Raw genomic sequence first — 10,546 nt, forward strand, 5'->3', positions numbered from 1 at the left:
AACCTTTTAGTTCAATGTAATCCTACTTTTCTATTTTTGCTTTTGTTGCCTATTGTTTTGGTGTTATATCTAATAAACCATCACTAAAGCCCATGTCAATAAACATTTTCCCTCTACTTTCTTCTAGGAGTTTTACAGTTTCAAGTCTTTAATCCATTGTAAGTTGATTTGTGTGTATGGTATAAGATAAAAGTCCAATTTCATTTTTTGCATGTAGTTGTCCAGTTTACCCAATAACATTTATTAAAGAGACTATCCTTTCCCCATTGTGTATTCTAGACACCCATGTCAAAAATCATCTGACTATACACACACACACACACACACACCAGATTATTACTTAGCCATAAAAAAGAATGAAGTCTTTCCATTTGCAGCAATACAGATGGAGCTAGAAAGTATAACGTTAAGTGAAATAAAGTCAGTCAGAGAAAGATGAATACCTTATGACTTCACTCACGTGTGTTATTTAGAAACAAAAAAATAAACAAAGAAAAAAAAAAGATACACACAAAAAAACCCAGACTCTTAGCTATACAGAGCAAACTGGTGGTTGCAAGAGGAGAGGTGGGTAGGGAGAGGGGTGAAATAAGTTAAGGGGATTAAGAGTACACTTGTCTTGATGAGCACTGAAAAATATACATAATTGTTGAATCTTTGAGTCTATTTTTGTGTGGGGTGTAAGGAAATGCTCCAGTTTCGTTCTTCTGCATGTGGCTGTCCAATTTTCACAACACCATTTATTGAAGAGGCTGTCTTTTTTCCATTGGACATTCCTTCCTGCTTTGTCGAAGATTAGTTGACCATAGAGTTGAGGGTCCATTTCTGGGCTCTCTATTCTGTTCCATTGATCTATGTGTCTGATTTGTGCCAGTACCATGCTGTCTTGGTGATGACAGTTTTGTAATAGAGCTTGAAATCTGGAATTGTGATGCTGCCAACTTTGGTTTTCTTTTTCAACATTCCTCTGGCTATTTGGTGTCTCTTCAGGTTCCATACAAATTCTAGGATTATTTGTTCCATTCCTTTGAGAAAAAAAAACTGATGATGTTTTCATAAGGATTGCATTAAATGTGTATATTGCTTTACATAGCATAGACATTTTCACAATATTTGTTTTTCCAATCCATGAGCATGGAATGTTTTTCCATTTCTTTGTGTCTTCCTCAATTTCTTTCATGAGTACTTTATACTTTTCTGAGTACAGATTCTTTGTCTCTTTCATTAGATTTATACCTAGGTATCTTATGGTTTGGGGTGCAATTTTAAGTGGGATCAACTCCTTAATTTCTCTGTCTTCTGTCTTGCTGTTGGTATATAGAAATGCAACTGGTTTCTGAGCATTGATTTTATATCCTGACACTTTACTGAATTCCTGTGTGAGTTCTAACAGTTTTGGAGTTGAGTCTTTTGGGTTTTCCACATAAAGTGGAAAGAGTGCAAAGAGTGAGAGTTTGACTTCTGCTTTGCTGATTCAGATGACTTTTATTTCTTTTTGTTGTCTGAGTGCCGAGGCTAGGACTTCTAGTACTATGTAGCATAGCAGAGGTGTTAGTGGACATCCCTGCCATGTTCCTGTCCTTAGGGGAAAAGCTCTCAGTTTTTCCCCATTGAGAATGATATTTACTGTGGGTTTTTCATTGATGGCTTTGATGATATTGAGGTATGTGCCCTTTACCACTACACTTTGAAGCCTGGTGCTGGGTATTATGGAGGGCAGGTGTTGCGTGGAGCACTGGGTGTGGTGCATAAACAATAAATTCTGGAACACTGAAAAGAAATTTAAAAAATAAATAAAAATTTTTTTTATAAAAAGGATGTTATACTTTGTCAAATTTTTTTTTCAGAATCTATTAAGAGTACCATATGGTTCTTATTCTTTCTTTTATTAATGTATTGCATCACATTAATTGATTTGTGGATGTTGAACCAACCTTGCAGCCCAGGAATAAATCCCACTTAGTCATGGTTAATGTACTTTTGGATCCTATTGCCTAGTATTTTGGTGAGAATTTTTGCATCCGTGTTCATCAAGGATATTGGTCTGTAATTCTCCTTTTTGATGGGGTCTTTGTCTGGTTTGGGGATCAAGGTAATGCTGGCCTCATAAAGTGAACTTGGAAGTTTTCCTTTCATTTCTATTTTTTGGAAAAGTTTCAGGAGGATAGGTATTAATTCTTCTTTAAATGTTTGGTATAATTCCCCTGGGAAGCCATCTGGCTCTGGGCTCTTGTTTGTTGGGAGATTTTTGATTACTGCTTTAATCTCCTTACTGGTTATGGGTCTGTTTGGGTTTTCTATTTCTTCCTGCTTCAGTTTTGGTAGTTTATATGTCCCTAGGAATTAATCCATTTCTTCCAGATTGTCAAATGTGCTGGCATATAGTTGCTCATAATATGTTCTCATAATTGTTTGTATTTCTTTAGTGTTGGTTGTGATCTCTCCCCTTTCATTCATGATTTTATTGATTTGGGTAATTTCTCTTTTCTTTTTGATAAGTCTGGCTAGGGGTTTATCAATATTATTAATTCTTTCAAAGAACCAGCTCCTAGTTTTGTTGATTTGTTCTACTGTTATTTTGGTTTCTATTTCATTGATTTCTTTTTTTTAACTTTATTTTATTTTTTCAGTGTTCCAATTTTATTTCATTGATTGCTGCTCTGATCTTTATTATGTCTCTTGTGCTCAGTTTAGACTTTTTTTGCTGTTCTTTCTCCAGCTCCTTTAGGTGTAGGTTTATGTTATATACTTGAAACCTTTCTTGTTTCTTGAGAAAGGCTTCTATTCCTATATACTTTCCTCTCAGGACTGCCTTTGCTGTGTCCCAAAGATTTTGTACAGTTGTGTTTTCATTTTCATTTGTTTCCATGATTTCTTTTAAATTCTTCTTTAATTTCCTGGTTGACCCATTCATTCCTTAGTAGGATGCTCTTTAACCTCCATGTATTTTAATTCTTTCTACCTTTCCTCTTGAAACTGAGTTCCCTGAGTTTCAGAGCATTGTGGTCTGAAAATATGCAGGGAATGATCCCAATTTTTTTGGTACTGGTTGAGACCTGATTTGTGACCCAGGATGTGATCTATTCTGGAGAATGTCCCATGTGCACTAGAGAAGAATGTGGATTCTGTTGCTTTGGGATGGAATGTTCTGAATATATCTGTGATGTCCATCTGGTCCAGTGCATCATTGAAAGCCTTTATTTCCTTGTTGAACATTTGCTTAGATGATCTGTCCATTTCAGTGAGGGGGTTTTAAAGTTCCCTGCTATTATTGTATTATTGTGGATGTACTTCTTTGATTTTGTTATTAATTGGTTTATATAATTGGCTGATCCTATGTTAGGGGCTTAGATATTTAAAATTGTTAGATCTTCTTGTTGGATAGACACTTTAAGTATGATACAGTGTTCTTCCTCATCTCTTATTATAGTCTTTGACTTAAAATCTAATTGATCTGATATAAGGGTTGCCACCCCAGCTTTCTTCTGATGTCCATTAGCATGGTAAATTGTTTCCCACCTCCTCACTTTCAATCTGGAAGTGTCTTTGGGTCTAAAATGAATTTCTTGTAGACAGCATATATATGGGTCTTGTTTTTTTTTAATCCATTTTTAAATCTATTTTTTATCCATTCTGACACCCTGATTGGGGCATTTAGCCCATTTACTTTCAGGGTAACTTTTGAAAGATATGAATTTAGTGCCATTGCATTGCCTGTAACGTGGCTGTTATTATATATTGTCTCTGTTCCTTTGTGGTCTTTCTTTTAGGCTCTCTCTTTGCTTAGAGGACCCATTTCAATATTTCCTGTAGGGCTGGTTTGGTGTTTGCAAATTCTTTTAGTTTTTGTTTTTCCTGGAAGCTTTTTATCTCTCCTTCTATTTTCAGTGAGAGCCTAGCTGGATATAGTATTCTCGGCTGCATATTTTCTCATTTAGTGCTCTAAATGTGTCATGCCAGTCCTTTCTGGCCTGCCAGATCTCTGTGGATAGGTCTGCTGTCAATCTAATATTTATACCATTGTATGTTATGGACCTCTTGTCCCGAGCTGCTTTCAGGATTTTCTCTTTTTCACTAAGACTTGTAAGTTTTACTATTAGATGGCGAGGTATGGACCTATTTTTGTTGATGTTGAGGGGGGTTCTCTGTGCCTCCTGTATTTTGATGCTTGTTCCCTTTACCATATTAGGGAAATTCTTTACTATAATTTGTTCCAATATACCTTCATCCCCTCTCTTTCTTCTTCTTCTGGGATCGAATTATTCTCATATTGTTACATCTTATGGTATCACTTATCTTTTGAATTCTCCCTTCGTGGTCCAGTGTTTGTCTCTCTTTTGATCAGCTACTTTATTCTCCATCAATTTGTCTTCTTATATTAAAAAGATTTTATTTATTTATTTTACAGAGAGAGACACAGAGAGAAAGGGAACACAAGAAGAGGGAGTGAGAGAGGGACAAGCAGGCTTCCTGCTGAGCCAGGCTCAATTCCAGGACCCTGGATCATGACCTGAGCTGAAGGCAGATGTTTAATGACGGAGCCACCCAGGCACCCCCATCATTTGGTCTTTTATATCACTAATTCTCTCTTCTGACTCATTTATCATAGCAGTAAGAGCCTCCATTTTTTATTGCTCCTCATTAATAACTTTTTTTATTTCAACTTGATTAGATTTTTGTTCTTTTATTTCTCCAGAAAGGGATTTTATTTCTTCAGAAAGGGATACTCTAATATCTTCCATGTTTTTTCAAGCTCAACTAGCACCTTGATATCCGTCATTCTGAACTCTAGTTTCTGACATATTACTAATGTCTGTATTGATTAGGTCCCTAGCCATTGGTACTGCCTCTTGTTCTTTGTGTGTGTGTGTGTGGGGAGTTTTTCCATCTTGTCATTATATCCAGATAAGAATAAATGAATGAGAGAACAAAGTAATAAAAGGGTGGCAAAGACTCCAGAAAAATATATGATAATCAAATCAGAAGAGACACAAAACCAGGAGAGAATAAAATGGGAAAAGATTAAAAAAAAAAGACTGAATACACACACACACACACACACAGGACTAGTGAATAGAATGGATCCACCCACTTGATTTTGGGTATATTCTGGTCTTTAAAAGAAACTACCTCCCAAAATTTTAAAGAAAGAAAAATTTATAAATATACACAAAAATAAGGGTAAACAAGATAAAAGGATGTAATATGGCTATAAATATGAAAATTTAAACAGATTCTAAAAAAAATTGATAAGAAGTTGGTTGGAAAAAAGCAAAAAAAAAAAAAATAAAATAGAGGAAAGAATGTGATCAAGCTGGAGACTAGAACAAATCCATGCACTAGATTTAGGGCATATTTTAATCTATTAGAGGAGATTGTATCCCAAAATGTTAATGAAAAAAAAAATCCTATATGTATACAAAAAATGAGGTTAAATACAATCAATGGATAAAATATGACTATAACAGTGAAAATTTTAAAAGATTTTTAAAAGGTATTGATAAGATAAAACAGTTACAAACATTAAAATAGTAAAGAGGAAAAGTTAAAAAAATAGAAAAAGAAAAAAATAAAATTAAAAAAATTTAACTTTGAAAGACTAAAGGATCATGGGGGAAAACCATGAATTCTATGTGTTGCTTTTCCTTAGCTCTGGAGTTTTGCTGTTCTCATTAATTAGTGAACTTGGTCTTGGCTGGATGTTCTGGCTGATCTTCTGGGGGAGGGGCCTCTTGCTGTGATTCTCAAGTGCCTTTGCCTGAGGTGAAATTGTACCACCTTTGCCAAGGGCCAGGCTAAGCAATCTGCTCTGGTTTGTTATTAGGAGCTTTTGTTCCCTGAACACTTTCCATACATCTTTGGAGGTTGAGAATGAGGATGGTGGCCTCCAAATCTCCAACCCCTTAGATGCTGAGAGCTAAGGGCCCCACTACTCAGTGCACTCTCAAAGAAAAGTAGTGAATCCTTCCCATCATCCTGGTCTCCAGCCACACTCTGTGCTTCCCAGCCTGTGACTGAGCATTTCTGTCTCTGGCTCATGGTCCTGTTTAGAGTCTCCGAACCCAGCAGATTCCTTTAGCACATTCTCACACTGCTCCTCCCAGAGGAGGAAGGAGGGGGTCTCTCTAGATCTGCCACTTGTAGGGTCCCTGCTCAAAAAGCAGTGGTCTGACTGTGCCTTGGATCATGGTTTAAGGTCACCCTGAGCTGAGATTCCCCCTTCTTGACTCCATCTGTGCAGCTGGCTTCCCCATTCTGATACCTGGGAGCTCTGCCACAATCAGACACCCCAAGTCTTTCTGTGACTCCGCTTTTCCTGAGACTGCACTGTCCCCATGAGGGCTCCACCTCCCACTTAACCTCTGGAGCAACATCCCTCAGTGGAGCTGACTTCTAAAAGTTCTGATTTTGTGCTCCGCTGCTGTACCACTTGCCAGGAGCTGGCTCCTCCCCCGGAGGTCTATCTTCCCATCACTTCAGATTCATTTCTCCACAGGTCCTACCTTCTGGGAAGTGTTCAATTTTCTGTTGTTAGAATTGCTGCTCTTCTTCTGTTCTATCTCCTGTTGAGTTTATAGGTGTTCAGAATGGTTTGATAATTATCTAGTTTAATTCCTAGGACCTGATGATATTTCAGTCTCCTACTCTTCTGCCATCTTGCTTCCTTTTCTGTTGGAAGCTCTATTTTTAACTGTTTGAGGAACATCCACACTATTTTCCAAAGTGGCTGCACCTCCTTGCATTCCCACCAACATGTAAGAGGGCTCACCTTTCTCCACAACCTCTCTAAAATTTGTTGTTTCTTGCCTTGTCAATTTTTTCATTCTAACTGGGGTAAGGTGGTATCTCAATGTATTTCTTTTTTATTAACACATAAAGTATTATTTGTTTCAGGGGTACAGGTCTGTGATTCACCAGTCAAACACTCACCACAGGACCCCCCCCCAACTCAGTTTGTTTCCTGAGATTAAGAGTCTGTTATGGTTCATCTTCCTTTCTGGTTTCATCCCATTTCATTGGTTTTGATTTGCATTTCTCTGATGGCTAATGATGTTGAAGAGGAAACCCATGGAATGGGAGAAGATATTTGTAAATGACACTACAGATAAGGAGCTGATATCTCAGATCCACAAAGAATTTCTCAAACCCAACACCTAGAAAATAAATAATCAGGTCAAAAAAAGGGCAGAGGACATGAAGAGACACTTCTCCAAGGAAGACATAAAAATGGCTAGCAGACACATGAAAAAATGTTCAACATCATTAGCCATCAGCTGTGTAACATTTTGAATTCAGGAAGTGTGATGCCTTCAGCTCTGTTATTCTTGTTTAAAATTGTTTTGACTATTCATGGTCTTTTGCGGTTCTATATGAATTTTAAGATTTTCTATTTCTATAAAAAATACCATTGGGATTTTTCATTGAATCCAGATATCATTCTGGATAGTATGAATCTTTTATCAATACTAATTCTTTCAATACACAAATATGAGGTATCGTTCCATTTATTTGTGAGGTTTTTAAAATTCTTTTATCAATGTTTTATAGTTTGGGCTATACAAGTGATTCACTTCCTTGGTTGAGTTTATTCCTAAGCATCTTACTGTTTTTAAAGTTAAAGTAAATGGGATTGTCTTCTTGATTTCCTTTTCAGATGGTTCATTATTAGTGTATAGAAACATAACAGATCTTTATACTTTGATTTTATATCTTGCAACTTTATCAAATTTGTTTATTCTCAAAAAAAGATGTAAAAATGGCCAAGAAACACATGAAAAGGTACTCAGTATCACTAATCATCAGAGAAATACAAATTAAAACTACAATAAGATATCACCTCACATCTATTTGGATGTCTATTACCAAAAAATATAATAGAAAACAAATATTAGTGAGGATATAGAGAAACAATTTTTGGTGAGGATGTACACTGTTGATGTAAATATAAATTGATGCAGCCACCATGGAAAACAGCGTGGAGTCCCCTCAAAAAAATAAAAAACAAAACCACCATATGATACAACAATCCCACTTCTGAGTATATATCCAAAGGAACTGAAATCAGAATCTCAAAGAGATAGCTGCACTCTTGTATTCACTGCAACATTGTTCACAATAGCAAAACATAAAAGCAACCTCAATGTCTACCCACAGATGAATAGATTAAAAAATGTGGTGTATATATGTGTATAATAGGACATTATTCAGTCTTTAAAAGGAAGAAACTTCTGCTATCTGCAACTGGATGAACCTGGAGGACATTATGCTAAATGAAATCAGCTGGACACAGAAGGACAAATACTACATGATGCCACTTATATAAGGAATAAAGTAGTCAAACTCAGAATCACAGAGTAGAATACTGGTTATCAGGGGCTGGTGGTGGCAAGGGGCCAAGAGTTATTAATCAAAAAGTAGTTTCAATTATACAAGATGAGTAAGACTTAGAGATCTACTATTCAGCATAGTGCCTACAGCTAAAAATACTATATTATATACTTAATTTTCTAAACAGGCAAATTTTATACTAAGTGTTCTTGTCATCATAAGTAAATAAATAGAGCAGGAGGAAAGTTTTGGCAATGTTGGATGTGTTTATGGTATAGATTATGGTGATAGTTTCACAGTGTCAACTCCAAAGTCACTAAAGTTATATACATTAAATATGGCCAGTAGTTTTTTATATGTCAATAATACCTCAATAAAGATACTCTAGCTGTTGAACAAAGAATAGATTGGGAGACAAGGCAAGAGTGTCTTAGTCTGCTTGTCTGCCGTAAGAAATTACCACAGACTGAGTGCTTGAATAGTAGACATTTATTTCTCACAGTTCTAGAGGCTGGAAAGTCCTAGATCAAGATGCCATCACAGTTAAGTTCTTGGTGAAGGCTCTCTTTCTGGCTTGCATTTAGTTGGTACTTCTTGCTGTGTCCACAAATGGTTGAGAGCAGAGAAACTAAGTTATCTCTTGTCTCTTCTTATACAGCACTAATTCTATCATGAGGGCTCCACCCTCATCACCTAATCACTCCCCAAAGGCCTCACCTCCTAATGCCATCACATTGAGGGTTAGGGTTTTGTTGTTGTTGTTGTTTTAGTTATCATATAATGTGTTATTTGTTTCAGGGGTACAGGTCTGTGAATCATCAGTCTTACACAGTTTACAGTGCTCAACATAGCACATATCCTCCCAATGTCCATCACCCAGCCACCCTATCCATTCCCCCACCAACTCCCCTCCAGCAACCCTCAGTTTTTTTTCTGAGGTTAAGAGTCTTATGGTTTGTCTCTCTCCCTGTCCCATCTCATTTCATTTTCCCTCCTTTTGCTCCACCACCCCCCACCTCTCAAATTCTGTGTATCAGAGAGATTGTATGATAATTGTCTTTCTTTGATTGATTTATTTTGCTTAGCATAATACCCTCTAATTCCATCCACGTGATTGCAAATGGCAAGATCTCAGGGTTTTTTGATGGCTGATACACACACACACACACACACACACACACCCCACATCTTTTTTATCCATTCATCTATTGATGGACATCTAGGCTCTTTCCATAGTTTGGCTATTGTGGAGTTTGCTGCTATAAATATTTGGGTGCATGTGCCCCTTCGGATAACTATATTTGTATCTTTAGGGTAAATACCCAGTAGTGCAACTGCTGGGTCATAGGGTAGCTCTATTTTCAACTTTTTGAGAAACCTCCATACTGTTTTCCAGAGTGGCTGCACCAGCTTGCATTCCCACGAACAATGTGAGAGTGTTCCCTTTTTCTGCATCCTCACCAACAACTGTCATTTCCTAACTAGTTAGCACGGGAATTTTGGAAGGAAATAAACTTGCAGTCCATAACACAGAAAGACCAGTTATAGAGGGAAGGGTAACAATGGCTTTAACAAGGATGTTCAATGATAGCTCTGTCACAGGCTGTGAACCTTCTCAGAGGCCACCTGGCAGACCTGCTACTATATCTCTATAGATGTAGGGAGTGAGTTACTTGCTCTAACAGCCCCCACCCTCCCCCAAAAGCTAAAGAGATCTATCTGCAAGCAAGAAGGTACACGAGATGGGAAGCCAAGAGGCAGAAGTCCCTCCTCCCGCAGTCACTCTAGCCTGGGCACCTGGTGTTCCTGAAGAGCCCCAGGATTTCTGCCTATTTTTACCATAAACATGCCACTTGAAAGTTACTGTACTAGAAATGCATCAACTGGGAAACTTCTTCCCAAGATTTCTTCCAGGCAGAAAGGCCTAAGGCTCCCCTCATCTTGTCTCCTGATCACAGTCTGGAAGAGCCTGGCCTGACAAATTGATAGTCAGTCCCCACACAGGCATGACTTTTCTGTGTAAGGCACAGATCTGGATGCAGTTAGAAGGTGGGTCTTCATGGATATTGACCATTCTTTCCTTACACTTTTGCCCTCTAAAGTGACTGTGAAAGCCTGGATTGTCACCATCTTCAGAGTGACCATCTGCTTATCTTGTTGTGGAGCCTTGGGTAAGTTCTCTCCTATTTTGGAGCCAAAATTCTCCTATCTGTAAAAT

This window comes from Mustela putorius, unplaced genomic scaffold (assembly GCF_011764305.1).
Source record: "Mustela putorius furo isolate JIRA1106 unplaced genomic scaffold, ASM1176430v1.1 tig00003899_pilon_pilon_pilon, whole genome shotgun sequence".
Taxonomy (NCBI): domain Eukaryota; kingdom Metazoa; phylum Chordata; class Mammalia; order Carnivora; family Mustelidae; genus Mustela; species Mustela putorius.